The 25987-nt window shown below is 37.8% G+C and overlaps 1 pseudogene; it reads right to left on the bottom strand.

The window, feature by feature from the left end:
• Positions 1 to 4322: 4322 nt before the first annotated feature.
• Positions 4323 to 5466, bottom strand: LOC132481605 (protein SET-like; annotated as a pseudogene).
• Between the last annotated feature and the right edge of the window lie 20521 nt (positions 5467 to 25987).

The following is a 25987-nucleotide window of genomic DNA, read 5'->3' as shown; positions in this document are numbered from 1 at the left end:
GGCGGGCTGCACAGGCTCCCGGGGGTGTGGATAGTGACCTGTGCTTTTACACAGGATTCTTGGTGGCTGCAGCAGCAGTCTTAGCATTCCATGCCCGTCTCTGGTGCCTGTGCTAATAGCTGCTGCTCGTGCCTATCTCTGGAGCTCATTTAGGTGTTGTTCTGAATCCTCTCTCCTTGCACACCCTAAAACAATGGTCTCTTGACTCTTAGTCAGGTCCAGACATTTTCCCAGACTCCCTCCCTGCTGGTTGTGGAGGACGAGCCCCCTTCAGACTGTGTTCATGCAACCAACCACAGTCCTCTCCGTGGGATCTGACCTCCGAAGTCTGAGCCTCAGCTCCCAGCCCCCACTTGCTCTGGTGGATGAGCAGACAAGGCTCTCGGCTGGTGAGTGCTGGTCAGCACTGATCCTCTGTGCAGGAAACTCTCCCCTTTGCCATCTGCACCCCTGTTGCTGCACTCTCCCCAGTGGCTCCAAACTTTCCCTCCCATCCCCACTCCGTCTCCACCACTGAAGGGGCTTCCTAGTGTGTGGAAACTTTTCCTCCTTCACAGTTTCCTCCCAGAAGTGCAGGTCCCACTCCTATTATTTTCTTTGTTTTTCCTTTTTTTCTTTTGCCCTACCCAGGTACATAGGGAGTTTCTTGCCTTTTTGGAAGTCTGAAGTCTTCTGTCATCATTCAGTAAGTGTTCTGTAGGAGTTGTTCCACATGTAGATGTAGTTTTTGTCTTTTTGTATGCCTTGTAATTATCTCTTGATAGCTTGACATGATCCACTGGGTAAAACGAACTGCTATAGATAGACTTTAGTAATGTATTGGTTTGTAGGGGGAGATGAAGTGTTCTGTTGTTTTATGCTTATGTCTCAGTCATTCAGTGAGCCTATGCCTCCATACTGTAAGTCTTACAAGAGTTTCTCACATTTTTTTCTCCTCAGTTAGGTGGGACATTAACATGGTTACAGTGGGGCCAATTTGGGTATTTCCCTTCTTCCATATGCAAGGCTAGAGCTGGCTGAAGTTGTGCATATCCTTTCATTCAGTTCAGTTAGGCTCTGATAATATGCCAATAGGTTAGTCTCTGATTAAGAAGATTCCTCTGAGGTGAAGGATTGTTAAGAATTACAGAATTTTCTGGTATATCTTTAAAATACTTTCCCCCTCCTTTTCTGGTAGGATGAGGGCATTGTTCAGTGACGTTTACTTTGAGACTCTGGTAGAGCTCTAGGGGAATAATTGCACAATATTGAACAGCACCACTTATGAGTGAGTCACCCTGTAAGCAGTGACTCCTTGTATTTGTCTCTTTGTCTCTTCAATCTTGAGGGCAGTGGTTTGCACTTTGTCCTTCCCTCTCTTATGGAATATTGTTAAAGACTGTTCAGCTTTTTACTTGTTGTTAGGACAGAGTGGTGACTTCCAAACTCCTTGCATGCAGGATCAGAAACTATAAGTTCTGGGTTGCCATTACCCTGTCTATTTTGTCATATGCTTTGTTGTCATATCCAGAAAATCTTGCCAAATTCAATGTCATAAAGATTTTTCCCTATGTTTTCTTCTGAGATATTTATAGATTTAGGTCCTACATTTAGGACGTGGATCCACTATTGAAAGTGGGCTATTGGAGTCTCATCCAATTATTTTGTTGTTTATTACTGCCTTGACTTCTGTCAATATTTGATTTATAAATTTAGGTGCTTTGATGTTGGGTGCATATATATTATAATTATTATATCTTTCAGGTGATTTGACCCTTTTATCATTGTATAATAGTCTTTGTTTCCCGAGAAAGTTTTTGACTTAAACTCTGTTTTATCTATATCTCCATCTCTACTGTCTTTTGCTCTCCATTTGTGTGGAATACCTTTTCCATCCCTTTATTTTCAGCCTCTGTGTTCCTAAATCTAAATTGAGTCTCTTGTAGACAACACACTATTGAATCTTGCATTTTGATTTTTGTGGTATTTTTACTTATTTGATTTCCTTCTTCAGAGATTTGTAGTTTCCCTCACATAGATCTGGTATATGATTTGTTAGATTTATACCTAGGTACTTCAATTTTTAGGGGAGTTAATGTAATTTTTTTATTTTAATTTCAAATTCCACTTGTTCATCGCTGGTATATGGGAAAGTAATTCACTTTTGTATATTAACGGTGTGTCCTGCAACCTTGATATAATCACTTATTATTGTTATCAGTTTGTTTTTTAGATGTTGGTGGTAGGAGTTTTTATTAATTAATTAATTTATTTTTGCTGTGTTGGGTCTTCGTTTCTGTGCAAGGGCTTTCTCTAGTTGCAGCGAGCGGGGGCCACTCTTCATCGCGGTGCGCGGGCCTCTCACTATCGCGGCCTCTCTTGTTGCGGAGCACGGGCTCCAGACACGCAGGCTCAGTAGCTGTGGCTCACGGGCCTAGTTGCTCCGCAGCATGTGGGATCTTCCCAGACCAGGGTTCGAACCCGTGTCCCCTGCATTGGCAGGCAGACTCTCAACCACTGCGCCACCAGGGAAGCCCATAATCACTTATTATTTCCAGTGCTTTTAAAAAAAAAAATTCTGAAGATTTTCTAGATAGAAAATTATGTCATCTACTAACAAAGCCAGATTTATTTTTACAACTTTATTGGAGTATAATTGCTTCACAATGGTGTATTAGTTTCTGCTTTATAACAAAGTGAATCAGTTATACATATACATCTGTTCCCATATTCCTTCCCTCTTGTGTCTCCCTCCCTACCACCCTCCCTATCCCACCAATCCAGGTGGTCACAAAGCACCGAGCTGATCTCCCTGTGCTATGCGGCTGCATCCCACTAGCTCACTACCTTACGTTTGGTAGTGTAAATATGTCCATGCCTAACTCTCGCTTTGTCAAAGCTTAGCTTTCCCCCTCCCTATATCCACAAGTCCATTCTCAAGTAGGTCTGTGTCTTTATTCCTGTTTTACCACTAGGTTCTTCATGACGTTTGTTTTTTCTTAAATTCCATATATATGTGTTAGCATACACTATTTGTCTTCCTCTTTCTGAATTACTTCACTCTGTATGACAGACTCTAGGTCTATCCACCTCACTACAAATAGCTCAATTTCATTTCTTTTTATGGCTGAGTAATATTCCACTGTATATATGTGTCACACCTTCTTTAGCCATTCATCCGATGCTGGACACTTAGGTTGTTTCCATCTCTGGGCTATTGTAAATAGAGCTGCAATGAACATTTTGGTACATGACTCTTTTTGAATAATGGTTTTCTCAGGGTATATGCCCAGGAGTGGGATTGCTGGGTCATATGATAGATCTATTTGTAGTTTATTAAGGAACCTCCATACTGTTCTCCATAGTGGCTGTATCAATTTACACTCCCACCAACTGTGTAAGAGTGTTCCCTTTTCTCCACACCCTCTCCAGCATTTATTGTTTCTAGATTTTTTTTCCTTTGTGTACACATTTAGTTGTATTGTAATAAAGCAACTTGTACACTTTTAACGTTTAAAACTGAGCATCATCTTTCCTTTCCAGTGAAACAAAAAGAAAAATTTAAAAATAAACAGGAACAAAATTACAATAGAGAATGTCAATTGAAAATAAGACCCTACAGGTTCTGCTGATTCTCCCATCGAGTGGCAGGGCTCAAGTCATCATTAGGAGAGAATTTTATTTTAAAAGTGTCATCATAAACTGCAAGGATATCCATTAAACATCACAATTAAACATGCCAAAGGAGAAGGCATGTTGTCAAAATGCCCACTTAACCCACCCAAACATTTCAAACCCACCCTTTGCTGACCTTCTATAACTCCATTTTTTTAAGTTTTTTTTTCTTTTTTTAAACAAGAGAAAGTAGACAGATACATGTTGGTAAATGCTAACTGTCCATATTCACATAGAGACACAGTGTAATCTCTGAGCCCAATATACAGAGAAAGGAGGAAAAAAGCTAGAATTCTATGCACTACTACACAGGGGCCTAGCACCCTCCAGCTTCCAGCAGAGCTAAGGGAGCAGAAGGTTTTTCTTTTTTCCCATGGAGCATGGTGGTGTTGATTCCATAAAGTTTTTGTTGAGACAGGAAGGGATAAAAATGAACTTGGAACAGAAACGGGTAGAGATTCTTTTCCCACTGAATTCTGCTCAAGGTATTTCCCCCCAAAATAAGTTGTGGGCCATGGTATAAAGGAGAAAAGAGACCTCAAAAACAGGGCCACTGAGCACAAGAGGAGAAGGAGAAAAAAAAAAGACTACAACTTGCTCCCAGGGACTGGAGAAAATTTTAAAAGGAAGGTTGGAATCCATCAGTGTTCCATTAGTCATCTTCTCCTTCATCTTCCTTCATTCTCATCCCCTTCTTCATCAATATCTTCCAATCCTTCTTCCTCTTCATCATCATCATCATCTTCTTCTCCCTTCCCTTCCTCATCATCCATGTCTGGAACCAAGTAGTACTGTAATGGATTTGGCCAAATATCATCTTTGATGACCTCTCCTAACTCATTTGCACCTGCATCAGAATGATCAGTAAACTAGGTGAAGAAGCTTTCTGGTTCCTCATGCTGTCTCTTCCTGCTGGCTTTATTCTGAGTTTGACTTGAACGTTTTGTCAAATCCTTTCCAGATTTCCATTTGATTTCAGTGGACTTTGAAAATGGATCACCACTCTCATTCAGATGAAATTCTTTGGAGAGAACTTTATTTTCAAAGTAAGGGTTTTCATCAAAATAAAAATCTATTCTGTAACCTGATTTAATATCTTCAAATTTTGTCACTTCGACTCTTGTCAAATAATGCAGCGCCTCTTCATCCTCCTCCCCAAGCAGTGCAGACACTTGTGGATGGTTAACAAACGTTGTTACCCCAAAATTTGGCATTTTGGTGATCAATTCCGACCTCTTCTGAAAAAATGGTTGGCGGAGTTTGTTATATTTCTGCTCTACTTTCAAAATCTACTCACTGGCTTGTTCATTAAGTCTGTCTATTTCATTTGTACTTCATCAATATGTTCAATTGCTTCTTGCTGTTCTTTTTCTGAGGTCTCGTCGGCCCCGTCATGGTTGGAGTTGAGCTCTTTTTACTGACTTTGGCCGCCGGCGCCGACACGGTGCAGCTCCACGGTTGGGAGAGAGCGGGGAGGGGGAGAGAAGGGAAGGCAACGGGGGTGGGCAGTGGCTTCCACTCACGCAACATGCGCAGGCGCTCACTCGGTCTGGCCACATCCTCCCGGCGCTCGCTCGCTCGCTTTCCCTCTCCCTGGCTCGCATGCGCTGCCCTTGCGGCCTGACGACGAGGGAGGGGCTGGGGCTGGGTGCCGGGACCTGGCCCGAGCTCCTGCTTATGGAGGGGAGGCGGCGGCGGGCGGGCAGGCAGCTCTGATCCTCCAGCTCGCTGCTCAATCTCCCCAAGCCGCCTCCTCCTCCACCTCCTCCTCGTGGCGAGGGGGCTGTATCTAGATTTTTTGTTGATGGCCATTCTGACAAGTGTGAGATGATATCTCATTGTAGATTTGATTGGCATTTCCCTAATGATTAATGATGTTGAGCATTCTTTCATGTGTTTGTTGGCAGTCTGTATATCTTCTGCGGAGAAATGCCTATTTAGGTCTTCTGCCCACTTTTGGATTGGGTTGTTTGTTTTTTTTGCTATTGAGCTGCATGAGCTGCTTATAAATTTTGGACATTAATCCTTTGTCAGTTGCTTCATTTTCAAATATATTCTCCCATTCTGAGGGTTGTCTTTTGGTCTTGTTTATGGTATCCTTTGCTGTGCAAAAGCTTTGAAGTTTCATTAGGTCCCATTTCTTTACTTTTGTTTTTACTTCCATTTCTCTAGGAGGTGGGTCAAAAAGGATCTTTCTGTGATTTATGTCATAGAGTGTTCTGCCTATGTTTTCCTCTAAGAGTTTGATAGTTTCTGGCCTTACATTTAGGTTTGAATCCACTTTGAGCTTATTTTTGTGTATGGTGCTAGGGAGTGATCTAATCTCAAACTTTTACATGTCCCTGTCCAGTTTTCCCAGCACCACTTATTGAAGAGGCTGTCCTTTCTCCACTGTACATTCCTGCCTCATTTATCAAAGATAAGGTGACCATATGTGCGTGGGTTTATCTCTGGGCTTTCTAAACTATTCCATTGATCGATCTTTCTGTTTTTCTGCTAGTACCATATTGTCTTGATTACTGTAGCTTTGTAGTATAGTCTGAAGTCAGGGAGCCTGATTCCTTCAGCTCTGTTTTTCATTCTCAAGATTGCTTTGGCTATTCAGGGTCTTTTGTGTTTCCATACAAATTGTGAATTTTTTTGCTCTAGTTCTGTGAAAAATGACAGTGGTAGTTTGATAGGGATTGCACTGAATCTGTAGATTGCTTTGGGTAGTAGAGTCATTTTCACAATATTGATTCTTCCAATCCAGGAACATGGTATATCTCTCCATCTATTTGTGTCATCTTTAATTTCTTTCATCAGTGTCTTATAATTTTCTGCATACAGGTCTTTTGTCTCCTTAGGTAGGTTTATTGCTAGATATTTTATTCTTTGTGTTGCAATAGTAAATGGGAGTGTTTTCTTGATTTCACTTTCAGATTTTTCATCATTAGTGTACAGGAATGCCAGAGACTTCTGTGCATTCATTTTGTATCCTGCAACTTTACCAAATTCATTGATTAGCTCTAGTAGTTTTCTGGTAGCATCTTTAGGATTCTCTATGTATAGTATCATGTCACCTGCAAACAGTGACAGCTTTACTTCTTCTTTTCTGATTTGGATTCCTTTTATTTCCTTTTCTTCTCTGATTGCTGTGGCTAAAACTTCCAAAACTAGGTTGAATAAGAGTGACGAGAGTGGGCAGCCTTGTCTTTTTCCTGATCTTAGTGAAAAAGTTTTCTGTTTTTAACCATTGAGGATGATGTTGTCTGTGGGTTTGTCATATATGGCCTTTATTTTGTTGAGGAAAATTCCCTCTGTGCCTACATTCTGCAGAGTTTTTATCATAAATAGGTGATGAATTTTGTTGAAAGCTTTCTCTGCATCTATTGAGATGATCATATGTTTTTTCTCCTTCTATTTGTTAATATGGTGTATCACGTTGATTGATTTGCGTATGTTGAAGAATGCTTGCATTCCTGGAATAAACTCCACTTGATGATGGTGTATGATCCTTTTAATGTGCTGTTGGATTCTATTTGCTAGTATTTTGTTGAAGATTTTTGCATCTATGTTCATCAGTGATATTGGCCTGTAGTTTTCTTTCTTTGTGACATCCTTGTCTGGTTTTGGTATCAAGGTGATGGTGGCATCATTGAATGAGTTTGGAAGTGTTCCTCACTCTGCTATATTTTGGAAGAATTTGAGAAGGATAGGTGTTATCTCTTCTCTAAATATCTGAAAGAATTCGCCTGTGAAGACTGGTCCTGGGCTTTTGTTTGTTGAAAGATTTTTTATCACAGTTTCAATTTCAGTGCTTGTGATTGCTCTGTTCATATTTTCTATTTCTTCCTGATTCAATCTTGGCAGGTTGTGGATTTCTAAGAATTTGTCCATTTCTTCCATGTTGTCCATTTTATTGGCATAGAGTTGCTTGTAGTAATCTCTCATGATCTTTTGTATTTCTGCATTGTTATTTGCTACTTCTCCTTTTTCATTTCTAATTCTATTGATTTCAGTCTTCTTTTTTTTTTTGATGAGTCTGGCTAATGGCTTATCAATTTTGTTTATCTTCTTAAAGAACCAGCTTTTAGTTTTTTTGATCTTTGCTATTGTTTCCTTCATTTCTTTTTCATTTATTTATGATCTGATTTTTATGATTTCTTTCCTTCTGCTAACTTTGGGGGTTTTCTGTTCTTCTTTCTCTAATTGCTTTAGGTGCAAGGTCAGGTTGTTTACTCGAGATGTTTCCTGTTTCTTAAGGTGGGATTGTATTGCTATAAATTTCCCACTTAGAAGTGCTTTTGCTGCATCTCACAGCTTTTGGGTCATCTTGTCTCCATTGTCATTTGTTTCTAGGTGTTTTATGATTTCCTCTTTGATTTCTTCAGTGATCACTTTGTTATTAAGTAGTGTATTGTTTAGCCTCCATGTGTTTGCATTTTCTACAGATCTTTTCCTGTAATTGATATCTAGTCTCATAGCATTGTGGTCGGAGAAGATACTTGATACAATTTCAGTTTTCTTAAATTTACCAAGGCTTGATTTGTGACCCAAGGTATGATCTATCCTGGAGAATGTTCCATGAGCACTTGAGAAAAATGTGTATTCTCTTGTTTTTGGATGGAATGTCCTATAAATATCAATTAAGTCCATCTTGTTTAATGTATCATTTAAAGCTTGTTTCCTTATTTATTTTCATTTTCAATGATCTGTCCATTGGTGAAAGTTGGGTGTTAAATTCCCCTACTATGAATGTGTTACTGTTGATTTCTCCTTTTATGGCTGTCCATATTTGCCTTATGTATTGAGGTGCTCCTATGTTGGGTGCATAAATATTTACAATTGTTATATCTTTTTCTTTGATCGATCCCTTGATCATTATGTAGTTTCCTTCTTTGTCTCTTCCAAATAGTCTTTAAAGACTATTTTGTCTGATATGAAAATTGCTACTCCAGCTTTCTTTTGATTTCCATTTGCATGGAATATCTTTTTCCATCCCCTTACTTTCAGTCTGTATGTGTCTCTAGGTCTGATGTTGGTCTCTTTTAGACAGCATATATATGGGTATTGTTTTTGTATCCATTCAGCCAATCTGTGTCTTTTGGTGGGAGCATTGAGTCCATTTACATTTAATGTAATTATCAATATGTATGTTCCTATTCCCATTTTCTTAATTGTTTTGGGTTCGTTATTGTAGGTATTTTCCTTCTGTTGTGTTTCTTGCCTAGAGAAGTTCCTTTAGCATTTGTTGTATAGCTGGTTTGGTGATACTGAACTCTCTCAGCTTTTGCTTGTCCATAAAGTTTTTAATTTCTCCATCAAATCTGAATGAGATCATTGCTGCTTAGAGTAATCTTGGTTGCAGATTTTTCTCCTTCATCACTTTAAATATGTCCAGCCAGTCCCTTCTTGCTTGTAGAGTTTCTCCTGAAAGATCAGCTGTTAACCTTATGGGGATTCCCTTGTGTGTTATTTGTTTTTTTTCCCTTGCTGCTTTTAATATGATTTCTTTGTGTTTAATTTTTGACAGTTTGATTAATATGTGTCTTGGCGTATTTCTCCTTGGATTTATTCTGTATGGGACTCTCTGTGCCTCCTGGACTTGATTAACTATTTCCTTTCCCATATTAGGGAAGTTTTCAACTATAATCTTTTCAAATATTTTCTCAGTCCCTTTCTTTTTCTCTTCTTCTTCTGGAACCCCTATAATTCTAATGTTGGTGTGTTTAAAGTTTTCCCAGAGGTCTCTGAGACTCTCCTCAGTTCTTTTTATTCTTTTTTCTTTATTCTGCTCTGCAGCAGTCATTTCCCCTATTTTATCTTCCAGTTCACTTATCCATTATTCTTCCTCAGTTATTCTGCTATTGATCCCATCTAGCTTACTTTTAATTTCATTTATTGTATTGCTCATCGTTGCTTGATTCACCTTTAGTTCTTCTAGGTCCTTGTTAACTGTTTCTTGCATTTTCTCTCTTCTATTTCCAAGATTTTCGATTATCTTTACTATCATTATTCTGAATTCTTTTTCAGGTAGACTCCCTATTTCCTCTCCATTTGTTATGTCTGGTGGGTTTTTATCTTACTCCTTCACTTGCTGTGTGTTTTTCTGTCTTCTCATTTTGCTTACCTTACTGTGTTTGGGGTCTCCTTTTGCTGGCTGCAGGTTCGTAGTTCCCATTGTTTTTTTTTTTTTTTTTTTTTTTTTTTTTTTTTTTTTTTTTTTGTCTCTCCCCAGTGGCTAATGTTGGTTCAGTGGGTTGTGTAGGCTTCCTGTTAGAGGGGACTAGTGCCTGTGTTCTGGTGGATGAGTGTGGATCTTGTCTTTCTGGTAGACATGTCCATGTCTGGTGAAGTGTTTTGGGGTGTCTGTGGTCTTATTATAATTTTAGGCAGCCTCTCTGTTAATGGGTGTGGTTGTGTTCCTGTCTTTCTAGTTGTTTGACATAGGGTGTCCATCCCTGTAGCTTGCTGGTCATTGAGTGAACCTGGGTGCTGTTGTTGAGATGAAGATCTCTTTCTGGGACATTTTTGCTGTTTGATATTTTGTGGAGCTGGGAAGTCTCTTGTGGACCAGTGTGCTGAAGTTGTCTCTCCCACCTCAGAGGCAGAGCACTGACTCCTGGCTGCAGCACCAAGAGCCTTTCATCCACACAGCTCAGAATAAAAGGGAGAAAAAGTAGAAAGAAAAAAAGAAAGAAAGAAAGAAAGAAAGAAGGAAAGAAAGAAAAAAGAAAGGAGGGAGGGAGGAAGGAGGGATGGTAGGTAAAAAGAAAGAGAGAAAATAAAGTAAAATAGAATAAAGTATGTTCAAATATAATAAAGTTATTAAATAAAAAATAATTATTAAAAAATACAAAAAAACCCTGAAGGATAGAACCTTGGGACAGATGGTGGAAGCAAATCTATACAGACAAAATCTCACACAGAAGCATACACATACCCATTCACAAAAAGAGGAAAAGGGGAAAAAATCATAACTCTTGTTCTCAAAGTCCACCTCCTCAATTTGGGATGATTTGTTGTCTATTCATGTATTCCACAGATGCACGGTACATCATGGTGATTGTGGATCTTTAGTCTGCTGCTTCTGAGACTGCTGGGTGAGATTTCCCTTTCTCTTCTTTTTTCTCACAGCTCCCGGGTCTCAGATTTGGGTTTGGCCCCACCTCTGCCTGTAGATCACTGGAGGGCGTCTGTTCATCACTCAGACAGGGCGGGGTTAAAGGAGCAGACGCTTCGGGGTCTCTGGCTCACTTAGGCCGGGGTGAGGGACGGGTACGGAGCGCAGGGTGAGCCTGTGGTGGCAGAGGCCAGCATGACATTGCACCAACCCAAGGCGTGCTGTGCGCTCTCCTGGGGAAGCCGTCCCTGGATCCCGGGACCCCGGCAGTGGCAGGCTGCACAGGCCCACCGGAAAGGGGGCATGGACAGTGAGCTGCGGTCACACACACGCCTCTTGGCAGCAGCTACAGCAGCCCCAGCGTCCCACACCCGTCTCTGGGTTCCGCGCTTTTAGCCGCAGTTCACGCCCATCTCTGGAGCTCCTTTAGGCAGCGCTCTTAATCCCCTCTCCTTATGCACCAGGTAACAAAGAGGGAAGAAACATCTTTTGCCTTTTCGACAGGTCCAGACTTTTTCCGGACTCCCTCCTGGCCAGCTGTGGCACACTAACCCCTTCAGGCTGTGTTCACACCAACAACCCCAGTCCTCTCCCTGTGCTCTGACCAAAGCCAGAGCCTCAGCTCCCAGACCCGCCCACCCTGGCGGCTGAGCAGACAAGACTCTTGGGCTGGTGAGTGCTGGTTGGCACCGATCCTTTGTGCAGGAATCTCTCTGCTTTGCCCTCTGCACCCCTGTTGTTGTGCTTTCCTCCACTACTCTGAAGCTTTTCCCCTCCGCCACCTGCATTCTCTGCCCGTGAAGTGGCTTCCTAGTGTGTGGAAACCTTTCCTCCTTCACGTCTCCCTCCCACTTGTGCACGTCCCATCCCTATCCTTTTTTCTCTGTTTATTCTTTTTTTCTTTTGCCCTTCCCAGGTACGTGGGGAGTATTTTTTGCCTTTTGGGGTGTCGGAGGTCTTCTGCCAGTGTTCAGTAGGTGTTCTGTAGGAGTTGTTCCACGTGTAGATGAATTTCTGGTGTATCTGTGGGGAGGATGGTGATCTCCGCATCTTACTCTTCTGCCATCTTCCCCCTATCCACAAAGCCAGTTTTATTTCTTCCCTCCCAATATATATATATATTTTTTTTTTTTTCTTTTCCTTTTCCTATTACATTAGCAAGGTATTCCTATATGATATTGAAAAGCAATGATGGAGACATCTTTGCCTTGTCTCTGATCTTTGTAAAAAAAATCAAGCTTCTCACCATTCAGTATGATGTTAACTGTAGGTTTTCTGTAGACATTATTTATTAAGTTGAGGAAGTGCCCCTCTATTCCTAGTTTACTGAGAGTTTTTATCATGAATGGGTGCTAAGTTTTGTCAAATGCTTTTTCTACATCTATTGATATAATTATGTGGTTTTCTTTTTTACTCTATTGATATTATATTATATAACTCCGTTGGGTTACATTAATTGATTTTTGAATGCTGATACAGCTGTACATACCAGAGATAAATCTCACTGTTTTTTTTTTTTCTCATTATTTTTTGAATACTCTTTCTGGTCCTTCTCTTTTCTCTTTCTGAGACTGCCATAATGTATATATTAGTTCCGTATGCTTCTTCCACTTTCTACACCCTTTATCATTCTTTTACATTTTGCTCCTTTGACTGTATAATTTCCAATGGCTTGTCTTCAAATTCATTAATTGTTTTTTCTGCTGGATCTAGTGTTTTGTTAAACTCTCTAGTGTTTTTTGTTTGTTGTTGTTGTTGTTTATTTGTTTTTAAGTTCGGTTATTGTATTTTTCAGCTTCATGAATTCTGTTTGGTACTTTTAAAATTTACTATCTGTTTGTTGAACTTTTCACTTTGTTCATGCATTGTTCTCCTTACCTCGAGCATTTTTGACACTTATTTTGAATTATCTGTCAAGTAAATTATATGTCTCCATTTCATTAGAGTCAGTTTCTGGAGATTTATCTTGTTACTTTGTTTGGATCATATTTTGCCATTTCATCATCTTTCTTAACTCTCTGTACTGGTGCTGCACATTAAAGAAACACAGCCATTATTTTTTTCCTTTCCTCATGTTTTGGCCTTATACAGAAGAGCACCCTCACCAATCAGCTTGCTTTCTTTGTTCTTATCAGCCAGTAGGCATCTAGAGTATACTGGGTCCCCTCAGCACTCCATGACAAGTGAGACTACGGCCACTTCCTCAGGCATCCTCCAAAGATGTTGGATTGTTGGATACTTTGTTCAATTCTTTTCCTCCCCAGGGAGAAGCTGGAATTTGGGGTTTTTTTTGTTTGTTTGTTTTGCCCATTTGCTCTTCATTGATCTGGGATAAATGTCCATGGTGACTTGTTGAGTGTTACATTAAACTTCTTTCACTGGCCCACAGGCAGCTGGATTATACTGGATCCCTTTAGTGTTTTGAGACAGGCTAGAGAGAAGCTAGTCCTCTAGGCAATTCTCAGAAAACTTGGGGTGCTGAATTTGTGGTCTACCTCTTTCTCAGGGAGAAACTATGAGCTGAGCTTTTTGTCTGTTTGCTCTATGTTGAATTAGAAGAGGAGCTATTATGCTGTGGCTTGGGCATTGGATGTGTGGTCCCCTTTTATTTCTCCTCACGGAGGAGCTTGGAGCTAGGATTTTTGTCTGCTCACTCCGTGCTGAGCTAAAGGGAGGGTCTATAGTGCTATGGTGACTACCAACTCAAACTTTATCTGTTCTTAAAGGCCCCACATCACTAGATTACATAAGGCCACCTCAGTATTTTGAGACAGGTCAGACAGAAGCCATTCCTCTTGGTTGACCATGGAAAAGTTAGGACATTGGACATGCAATCCCCCTCTTTCCCCCCAGGGAGAAGCTCGCAGCTGAGGAGTTTCCTCCTGGTTAAATGACATTGTGATAGGACTGGAGATTATGACAAGAAAGTGTCTAAAGTTCTACTACTGGCTTTGCTGTTGGTAGTTTCATGCTCATCCAGGGCTCAGGACCCTCTCAAGTAGGTCCTAGACTTATCACAAAGGGAGTTTGTCCATTAATTGCTGTTCAATTGGTGTGTTTGTGGAAGGAAAGAGGATCCAGACCCAGGCTTCCTATTCTACCATCTTGCTGATGTCATTCAGAAACTCTCTGAACTTTCTTCTCAATTTTTCTTTAAACCCAAAACTGCTCAAAAAAAAAACAGCCTATTAATTTAAAAATAGAGAGAAAAAACAGTCTTTTAATTATCATAAAGTTGTGGTTGATGAGGAAAAGAGAAGGCTTAGTCCCTATAAAAAAATTAATATGTTGCTTTTGCTTTGCTTTTCTTCACCATCATTAACATTAATCCTTTATCAGGACTGCTGAGTTTTAGCTGAAAAATATATTTTAAATATCAGCTTCATGCTGAGAATGTATTCATGATTTGGTCCTTAGTTATTGTCTACTTTCCTGCCACTCAAAAATCTATGGAAGATAAAAGGCGTATAGTGTCCAGTAGAAACAGGAAACAGGAATGATAAGACACTAATATATCCACTTGCTTAATTACCTGAGTTGAATTTAAGGTCATTCTATAAGAAAGGTTATCAAAGGTAAAATACTTGAAATAACTCTGGAGCCAGTGAATTATAGGTAATTTGCACAAGCCAGTAAACAGTGTTACCCTATTCATTCATTTTCAGTAGGATTCAAATAATAACTAAAACATTAAATGTGTAGAGTACTTTTTTTTGAGGCAGTCTATAAGCTTAAGGAGAAGAGGCTTGGAAATGTAATATAAGATAGATAAGTCATAAGGAACCAGTTGAATAACTTACCTAAGGACATCCAATTACAGGAAAGCCTCTCTTAACTAGAATCTAACTCAATTCATTTCTATTTACTTAAGTTTTAGCTGAAAGTAAATAACATGACACAGGAATATCAAAGTTCTATTTTAAAAGTACAACTTCTGGTTATTCCCTGCAATCAGATAATTTAGTCTAATGTACACTATTTTCATAGTGTACAATACTTCATGCTCATAATGATGGGTCCTCAAAACACTGATTAGTCTGTTACAAGACACTAAAACTAAGGTACACAATAACAGTAATATAGTGCATGAAAATGGAGACATCATTTTTTGAAAGAAATTAGAAGATTTCAAAAAAGTGGGATTTTATAGTTTTCTGACAATAGTCTATTATGCATGTATTTCAGTATGTTGCATCCTGTCATTTAACATATGCATATGACATGTAAACCTATTAAATTGGACATACACTCAAATGTCAAACACAAAAATAATCTCATTTTAAACTGTAATTAGGCATATATTCATATTTCTCAATAATCCAGAAAACAGTGTTCACATGTCACAGACACTTTGTAAATATACCTTAACAAAAGCTTTAAAAATGTCTGTATTGTAATGGTGTGAACATACTGTGCATTCAGAGCAGATGGTGTTGTTTATTTTAAAAGGATATCCCAGTGGAAAAATTGGGAAAACATGTTCCAAAAACTTTTGAGCTCTAGTCTTAATCTGATTTATTATCATTATTAAGGAAATATTTGAAAAAGTAAAATAGATTTTTTAAAAGTTCTACTTATTCTACCTAGCACCAAAAAGTAAAACAGGAAAAATAAGAGTAAAGTGATTATTTGTAAAATAATTTGCCAACATCAGGTGATATTTACTAAGTTTAATTTCCCATTGGCTAAGTCAATTCATACTGTAATTCTAACACTCTGGATTTCACAGTTATACTAATCTTTGAATCTATACACATATTATTATTTACAGCATTAATTACATCTAAATTATGAAGTAGCAGAAAAACTCATAGGGGATACAGTATTTAGGTTCTAGTACAGTTCTGCATATTCTATTCACCCTGGACAAGTCACTTAACTTCTCTGTAAGTGAGTTTCCTCAGCAGAAATGGAGTGCTCAGATTAGATTATAACCAAGGTTAAATCCATTTATCCTCCTATAAACCAAACCTTCTAAAATCCAATAATATATATCTATATTTCTAAAATACATTCTAAAATAGTGATAGAATCTTGTATTTGACAAAGTCTCATAAACTAACACTATTTTACTTGTTTTTTTTAATACATTTTATCACAAAGTCTCAATTAGAATGTTAAGGAATATTGGGATTATGTGCAAATAGGATAAATGTGATTTTCCCCTCATTTTTATAGCCACAAATAGGTGACTAAGAACTAAATCCAAACCTTTCAGAATATCTCAGTAGGTGCCAAAAGGACTGTAAAAAAAGATGGGTAAACAAAAACTGCCCATATTCAGGCTCAAAACTATCATTTGCACCGTATATCTGTCAAGTTTTGTGTCTTAAGACAGAAGACTTTACCTAAGGAAGAGCTTTATATCCAGTAGTATGTAATGGGGGTATATTTTACCCCAGCCACTTTGGCACCAGGAGAAGGAGGTTCTGAGAAGTGGAAAGTGTTGGGTTTTTTTAAAGTCTACATTAGTATGAGAAATGTTAGAACAATCCTTAACATAATTCTTTCAAACATTTTTTAGTGGGGTGAACATGTGTTTTTTAAAGGGTTTATTTTTTAGAGAAGTTTTAAGTTCACAGCAAAATTGAGAGGAACGTAATGAGATTTTCCACATACTTCCTGCCTCCACACTTGCATAGTCTCTCCCATTATCAACACCCCCCACAAAAATGGTACATTTGTTTCGATTGATGAACCTACATTGACCAGTCATATTCATCCAAAGTCCATAGTTCACATTAGGGTTCACTCTGGTATTGTGCATTCTATGGGTTTGGACAAATCTATAATGACATCCACCATTATGGTATCATACAGAGTCATTTCAGAGCCTTAAGAAACCTTTTGTAAAAGATGCAATTGGGACTTTGATAGAGTGCATTGAATCTATAGAGTGCTTTGGATAGTACGGACATTTTAACAAAAATCAACTCAAAATGGATAAAAGACAAATGTTAAACATGAAACTGTAAAACTCCTTGAAGAAAACATTAAAGGAAAAGCTTCTTGAAATTTGCCTTGACAATGATTCCTTGGATTTGACACCAAAAGCACAGGCAACAAAACCAAAAAGACAAGTGAGACTATATCAAACCAAAAAGCTTCTGGACAGCAAAGGAAACAAAAGAATGAAAAGGCAACCAATGAAATAGGAGAAAATATTTGCAAATTCTATACCTAATAAAAAGTTAATGTCCAAAATATATAAGAATCATCTACAACCAAATAACAAAATCAAATAACCCAATATAAAAATGGGGAAAATTCTTCAAGAAAAAGAGGGAGATGACTCAAATCAATAAAATTAGAAATGAAAAAGGAGAAGTTACAACAGACAGAGCAGAAATACAAAGCATCCTAACAGACTACTACAAGCAACTCTATGCCAATAAAATAGACAACCTGGAAGAAATGGACAAATTCTTAGAAAGGTATAATCTTCCAAGACTGAACCAGAAAGAAATAGAAAATATGAACACACCAATCACAAGCACTGAAATTGAAACTGTGATTTAAAATCTTCCAACAAAAAAAAATTCTATCAAACATTTAGAGAAGAGCTAACACCCATCTTTCTCAAACTCTTCCCAAATATTGCATAGGAAGGAACACACACAAACTCATTATATGAGGCCACCATCACCCTGATACCAAAACCAGACAAAGATGTCACAAAAAAAAGAAAATTACAGGCCAGTATCACTGATGAACATAGATGCAAAAATCCTCAACAAAATACTAGCAAAAAGAATCCAAGAGCACATTAAGAGGATGATACACCATGATCAAGTGGGGTTTATCACAAGAATGCAAGATTCTTCAATATAGGTAAATCGATCAATGTAATACATCATATTAAAAAATTGAAGGAGAAAAACTATACGATCATCTCAATAGATGCAGAAAAAGCTTTAGACAAAATTCAACATCCACTGATGATAAAAAAACGAGGGAACTTACATCAAAATAATAAAGGCCATATATGACAAACCCACAGCCAACATCGTTCTCAAGGGTGAAAAACAGAAACCATTTCCTCTAAGATCAGGAAGAATGCAAGGTTGCCCACTCTCACCACTCTTATTCAACATAGTTTTGGAAGTTTTAGCCACAGCAATCAGAGAAGAAAAAGAAATTAAAGGAATCCAAATCGGAAAAGCAGAAGTAAAACTGTCACTGTTTGCAGATGACAAGGTATTATATACAGAGAATCCTAAAGCTGCTACCAGAAAACTACTAGAGCTAACCAATGAATTAGGTACAGCAGCAGGTTACAAACTTAATGCACATAAATCTCTTGTATTCCTATAAACTAATGATGAAAAATCTGAAAGAGAAATTAAGGAAACCCTCCCATTTACCATTGCAACAAAAAGAATAAAATATCTATGAATAAACCACCCTAAGGAAACAAAAGACCTGTATGCAGAAAACTATAGGACACTGCTGAAAGTAATTAAAGATGATACAAACAGATGGAGAGGTTTACCATGTTTTTGGATTGAAACAATCAACAATGTGAAAATGACTCTACGACCCAAAGCAATCTACAGATTCAATGCAATCCCTATCAAACTACTAGTGGCATTTTTCACAGAACTACAGCAAAGTATTTCATAATTTGTATGGAAACACAACAGATCCCGAATAACCAAAGCAATCTTGAGAAAGAAAAATGGAGCTGGAGGAATCAGACTCCCTGACTTCAGACTATGCTACAGTAATCAAGACAGTATGGTACTGGCACCAAAACAGAAATATAGGTCAATGTAACAGGATAGAAAGTCCAGAGATAAACCCATGCACATATGGTCACCTTATCTTTGATAAAAGAGGCAAGAATATATAATGGAGAAAAGACAGCCTCTTAAATAAGTGGTGCTGGAAAAACTGGGCAGCTATAGGTAAAAGAATGATATTAGAACACTCCCTAACACCATACACATAAATAGACTAAAAATGCATTAAAGACCTTAATGTAAGGCCAGACACTATAAAACTCTTAGAGGAAAACATAGGTAGACCACTCTAAGACATACATAACAGCAAGATCCTTTTTGACCCACGTCTTAGAAAAATGGAAATAAAAACCAAAATAAAAAAAAATGAGACCTAATGAAACTTAAAAGCTTTTGCAATGGAAAGGGAACCATAAACAAGATGAAAAGACAATCCTCAGACTGGGAGAAAATATTTTCTAATGAAGCAACCGACAAAAGATTAATCTCCAAAATATACAGGCAGCCCATGCTGCTCAATGTCAAATAAACAAACAGCCCAATTCCAAAAATTGGCAGAAGACCTAAATAGGCATTTCTCCAAAGAATATAGGCATATTGCCAACAAACACAAGAAAGTATGCTCAACATCACTAATCATTAGGGAAATGTAATTCAAAACTGAAATGAGGTATCACCTCACACCGGTCAGAATGGCCATCCTCAAAAAATCTACAAACAGTAAGTGCTGGAGGGGGTATGGATAAAAGGGAACCCTCTTGCACTGTTGTTGGAATGTAAATTGATACAACACTATGGAGAACAGTATGGAGAATTCTTAAAAAAATAAAAATAGAACTACCATATGACCCAGCAATCCCACTACTGAGCATATACACTGAGGAAACCATAATTTAAAATAGATGTACCAAAATGTTCATTGCAGCATTATTTACAATAGCCAGGACATGGAAGCAACCAAAGTGTCCATTGACAGGTAAATCGATAAAGGAGATATGGTACATATATACAATGGAATATTACTCAGCCATGAAAAGAAACAAAATTGAGTTATTTGTAGTGAGGTGGATGGACGTAGAGTCTGTCATACAGAGTGAAATAACTCATAAAAAGAAAAACAAATACCATATGCTAACACATATATATGGAATCTTAAAAAAAAATTGGTTCTGAAGAACCTAGGGCCAGGACAGGAATAAAGATGCAGATGTAGAGAATAGACTTAGGAACATGAACTGAGAGAGTAGCATTTACATATTTACACTACCAAATGTAAAATAGATAGCTAGTGGAAGCAGTTGCCTCACACTGGGAGATTAGCTCTAGAGGGGTGTGATAGGGAGGGTGGGAGGGAGACGCAAGATGGAGGGATATGGATATGTATGTATACATATAGCTGATTTATTTTGTTATACAGCAGAAACTAACAAAACATTGTAAAGCAATTATACTCCAATAAAGTTGTTAAAAATAAATAAATAAATAAAAGCCAAAAAAGAAAAAAAATCTGGGTGTCTTTAATGTTCACTTTTTACAAGTACAACCCAGAAGGAAATCTTAAAGAAAGTAAAGAAGCTGGCTCCACAGTACCTAAGAGATTTTAAAAACTTTTGTGCAGTCATTTAACACATACAAATATTTATCTAAGTATTCACCAATGGCTTCCTGAGTAGGGTATTTAGTTTAATCCTAATTAGGATTGAAACTGGAGCACCCAGTTTGTAGTCTTCACCAGTAATTCTCATACTTTTTAGTCTGGGACCGATTTACAATCTTAAAATTACTGATACCTCAATGTGCTTTTGTTTACATAGCATACATTTATTGATATATGCAATATTAGAAATTAAAATTCCAAATTAAAAATGCATATATTAGTTCATTTAAAGTAATAATAACCCCATTACTGAATTTATAAAGTACATGTTTTATAAAAAATATCTTTATCATTATAAAAATATTTTGCCAAAGTCTTTGTCTGTCTTAATAATTTTAGCTAGAATCTTACACTTGTTTCTTCATTCATTCTGTTAGATTAGCTACCTTGTTTGAAGCACATGTAGAAAATATGACCTCATAGAGATTTTTATTTGAAAAAGAAAGGAGCATTTTGATAACACTTTTCAGATAATTATGAATATCCACCTTTGATATTACAGCAAAACTTCCCAAGTGGTAGTTTCTTAAAGGATCCTGACAATGTGGAATCAGACCACATGGTAAACATTAAAATCGATTAGCCTATTTTTGCTATATAAATGGATATTTCACCCATTCACTATTTGGCAATATCATGCATTGTTCATTTGGAAAATAGTAGTTCAATGAGTTATGCAGAACATCCAAATGTTGGCACATCATTATACGACATCAAAAAAGTCACATTCAGGAGCTCCTTCACCAATATCATAAGAAAATTCTTTAGATATTGAGAAGCTTTTAATCTCACAGTGGTGGATATATCTTTCAAAATTCTAATTTCCACCTGAAAGCTCAAATTTTAGCATTGGAAAAAATAATTTAATTTGCTTTCCTTAAAACCACAGGTTTATTTTGTCCATTTTTAACAAAATGTCTGTCAAATTTGCATGTTTGAATAAGCATAGTTTTTCTGTCAGTTGCTTAAGGAAAAATAGTGATCCTTGAGAATGTCACTAGTTAAGTACGTAACAATAACAATTGCATAATTACTTTTCATCAAAACAACTATCTAATTTCATTATTGAAAACTAGTGGTTTTACAAACTTCTAATTTTGTCACACAGAATATTAAAAAGAAATGTATTCTAGGGTCAAGTTTTTTTAATGAATAATTTTTACTTCTTTTTTTAACATCTTTATGGGAGTATAATTGCTTTACAATGGTGTGTTAGTTTCTGCTTTATTTTTACTTCTTATTCAATGAAATTCTTAAGTGAAACTATTTGTTGTTTTTGTTTTTGATTTTCCCTGTGTGTTCATATACCCTTTGATGTCACTGCCTAAGGCACCAAGAGTTATACTCAACATTACTTTCGCACTATCAGTGCAAATGTCAACCCAGTAGAAAGTAAAACATGAAATAGTTTCTTAATATTATTATGAAAATAATTTTGACCTTGCAGAGCCCTGAAATAATCTCAGTAACACCCAGGGCTCCACAGACCACACTTTGGAAAGTGGTGACTTACACAAAGTGTATTAGTTTTCTTTTACTGCCATAACAAATTACTAAAATAATAAGAGCTTAAAACAAAACAAATTTATTATCTTAAAGTTTCTGTATGTCAGAAGCCTGGGTGAGTGAACATAGGTCCTTAGCTCAGAGTCTCACCATGCTGAAATCAAGGTATTGATAAGTCTATGTTCCTTTTGGAAGGATGTGGGGAAAAATGAGCTTCCAGGATCATGCAGGCTGTTGGCAGAATTCAGTTCCTTTTGGCTGTAGAACTGAACCTGTTTACTTGTAAACTGATAGTTGTGGGTCAGTTTTGCTCCTAGAGGTTGTTCACATTCATTCCCAAGTATTCCATGTGCTCTCTCTAGCAACAGGGAGTCAAATCCCTCTTACTCAGGAGTCTGTCATATCTCTCACTCCAGCCAGAGAAATTTCTGTGCTTCGAATATCTTACTTATATCATTAGAGTGGACCCACCTGGATAATCCAGGATAATCTCCCTATTTTAAGGTCTGAAACCTCAGAGAATATCTGCAAAGTCCCTTTTTCAATGGAACATAACAGATTTAGAGATTTCAGGGGTTAGAGCACAGACATCTTTGGGAGATCATTCTGCCTACCATAGTCTTCCTTCTGGCCTCCAAATGTTCACATTTTTACCGAAAGTGAAATACAGTCATCACATCCTAAGATCCCCAAATGTCTGATCTCATTAGAGCATCAACTCAAAGCCCAGAATCCCAGAGGAGAGGTTCAAGATGGCAATGTAGGAAGACCATGAACTCACCTCACACCATGGACACAACAAATTTACAGCTACATATGGAATAATTTTCCTCTGAAAAGGATCTGATGACTAGATGAATAGCACCTCCATAACAAAAGATAAAAGAGATACATTTCAATGGGTAGGAGAGACATAGACATTGTCTCACCCAGCAACCCCTCCCCCAAAAGCAATGACCCAAAATAAGGAGGGATCCCCCAAAATACAAAACTTTCCCTCCAGGAGCGAAGTGATTGAACCCCACACGAGACACACTGACCCTTGGATCTGGCAATAGAAATAGAGACCCCAAATTTTCTGGTTTAGAAAATCAGTGGGGATTGAGTCCAGGAGAACCACTGAACCATAAGGAACATAGAACCTGCTTTTAAAGGGCTCATGCACAGACCCATTCACCCTGAGATCCAGAGCTAAAGCAACAGTTTGAAAGCACCTAGACCATAAGTGAGGGAGACTCACTTACTGAACTTAAAGTTGGAGAAGCAGGAGCCTCCTGGAACTTTCTCGACTTTCTCCAGGGATGGAAGCACTGGTGGGCACCATATTTACATCTTATTATAATTTCCTGGTGGAGCTGGACAGCACCATTTTTGGTGCCCTCCCACTAACCTACTAACACTATTTAATGTGCTCCTGCCCACTCCACACCACAACCTGGTTAGGCAAGCACCCAGAGACCCCACTTACCTTGTGCAGTAACCATGCCACAACCAGGCCAGGCAAGCACAGTGTGCCCCACTGTCCCCACACAACAGCCATGCCAAAATTGGCATAGGAAGGTCCCTGGAGTCCTCACCCATTCCGCATAGCAGCAGCACCACAACTGGGCTGGGCAAGCACACTATGCCATGCTTTCCTTGCACAGAAGCTGCACAGTAACCAGAACAGATGAGCAACCTGAGCCCCTGCCCACCACCTTCAGAAACCAGGTTGTATGAGCACACTGCACCCCACCCTCCCTGCACAGAAGCTGCACTGCAACAAGTTCATGAGAGTGCTCTTAGCCCTACCCATCCTAAAGCAGCAGCTGTGCGACAACCAAGCCAGGCAATTGTGCCATGCCCTGCCTCCCCACAGAACAGCCATGCTGAAACCAGGCTGGGAAACACCCTGATCCCCATCTACCCCATGCTACATCAGTTGTGCCACAACAGAGTTGGGCAAGTGTATCATACCCTGACATCCCTGTGCAACATCCACAGCCTCACCACAGCCAGTGGGTGCATGCAGCCCAAACAAGGGACACCCCTTGATTACCTGTGTCTGGTGGCCAAATAAGGTTATGCTTCTAGGCCCCACAAATCATCTCCTACACAAGAACACTCCTTGAAGTCTAAGACAGATAGATGTTTAGCTAAATATACATAGACAGAGTCAGGCAAAATGAAGAGACAGAGAAATATGTTCCAAACCAAAGAACAAGACAAATTCCCAGGAAAAGAGACCTTAATGAAATGGATATAAGCAGCCCACTTAATGAGTAATTCAAAGTAATGGTTGTAAAGAGGCCCACTGAACTTGGGAGAAGAAGGGATGAACACAATGATAACTTTAACAAAAAGAAAAATAAGAAAATAACAAATGGAAGTTATAATTGAACTGAAGAAATACACTTGATTTGTTGTTCAACAACAGACTTGATGAAGCAGAAAAACACATCAGTGAACTGGAAGACAGAGCAATGGAAATTATCCAGACAGAGTGATAAAATGAAAAAATAATTAAAATGTAAGAAGATATCTTAAGGGACCTCTGGTACAACATCAAGAAGAAGAATACATTCACATTATAGGGATCCAAGAAGAAAAGAGAGAGAAAGGGCCAGAAAAATTATTTGAAGAAATAATGGCTAAAAACTTTCCTAATCTGGGGAAGGAAACAGACATACAGGTCCAGGAAGTCCAGATGAACCTGAAGAGAATCATGCCAAGACATATTATATTTAATTAAAATGGTAAAAGTTAAGGATAAACAGAGAATCTGAAAAGCAGTAAAAGAAAAACAACTTATCACATATAAGGGTATAAGTATAAGGGAAACCACATAAAGCTATTAGTAGATTTTTCAGGAGAAACTTTACAGGACAAAAGGGAGTGGCACAACATATTAAAAGCAATGAAAGGGAAAAAAAATTCATCCAAGAACTCTCTACCCAGCAAGATTATCATTCAGAATTTAAGGAGAGATTAAATAAGAGTTTTATAGATAAGTAAAAGATAAAGGAGTTCTTCATGATTAAACCAGCCTTACAAGAAATTTTAAAGATACTTATCTAAGCTAAAAAGAAAAGCCACTAATTAATAATAAGAAGACATACAAAAGCAAAAAATTTCACTGGAAAAGGTAAATATATAACAAAGGTAGTGGATCATTCAGTTATAAAGCAAGTATGAAAGTTAAAAAACAAAAGTAGTAAAACTAACTGAAATTAAAATATTTATTTAGGGAAAGCATAAACTATATAAAAAGATGTAAAACTTGTCACAAAAATGTAAAGCATGGAGAGGGGGAGTAAAAATGTTAAATTTGGGAATGTGTTCAAAGTTAAGTTGACCTCAACTTAAAAGAGACTGCCATTTACATAGGAGATTATATGTGAACCTCATGGTAAACACAAAGAAAAAACATGTAGTAAATACAAATGAAAATGAGAAAGGAATTTAAACATAATAATTTTAAAGAGCCTGAGAACCACAAGAGAAGAGAGAGAAGAAGAAAGTAATAGAGGTGAACTGCAAAATCAGCCAGAAACAATTAACATAATGAGAATAAGTACATACATACCAATAATTACTTTAAATACAAATGGACTTAATTTGCCAATCAAAAGACATGGAGTGCCTGAATGTATTAAAAAAAAAAAGAGACTCATTATAGAAGTAAGGTTACACACAGACTAACTGCAAAGGGATGGAAAAAGATATTCCATGCAAATGGAAATAAAAAGAAAGCTGGTGTAGCTATACTCATATCAGACAAAAAAGATTTTCAAACAAAGACTAATAAAAGACAAAGAAGGGAGAGACCTTCAAAATGGTAGACGAGTAAGATGTGGTGATCACCTTCCTCCCCATGAATATATCAGAAATACATCTACATGTGGAACAACTCCTAAAGAACACCTACTGAACACTGGCAGAAGACCACAGACTTCCCCCCAATATATATATATATATATATATATTTCCTTTTTCTCCTTTTGTTAGTGTGTATGTGTATGCTTCTTTGTGTGATTTTGTGTGTATAGCTTTGATATTACCATTTGTCCTAGGGTTCTCTCTGTCGGTTTTTTTTTTTTTTTAGTATAGTTTTTAGCACTGGTTATCACTGGTGGATTTGTTTTTTGGTTTGTTTGCTCTCTTTTTCTTTCTTTTTAAATTACTTTTTATTTTTTTATTTTTAATAAATGTTAAATTATTTTTTATTTTAATAATTTTTATTTCTTCTTCTTTCTTTCTTTCTTTCTTTCTTCTCTTTTTTCTTCTGAGCCATGTGGCTGACAGGGCCTTGGTGCTCTGGCCAGGTGTCAGGCCTGTGCCTCT

The sequence above is a fragment of the Mesoplodon densirostris genome, chromosome X (assembly GCF_025265405.1).
Source record: "Mesoplodon densirostris isolate mMesDen1 chromosome X, mMesDen1 primary haplotype, whole genome shotgun sequence".
In the NCBI taxonomy this organism is placed as follows: Eukaryota; Metazoa; Chordata; class Mammalia; order Artiodactyla; family Ziphiidae; genus Mesoplodon; species Mesoplodon densirostris.
This window is presented reverse-complemented; position numbering and strand designations above follow the sequence as displayed.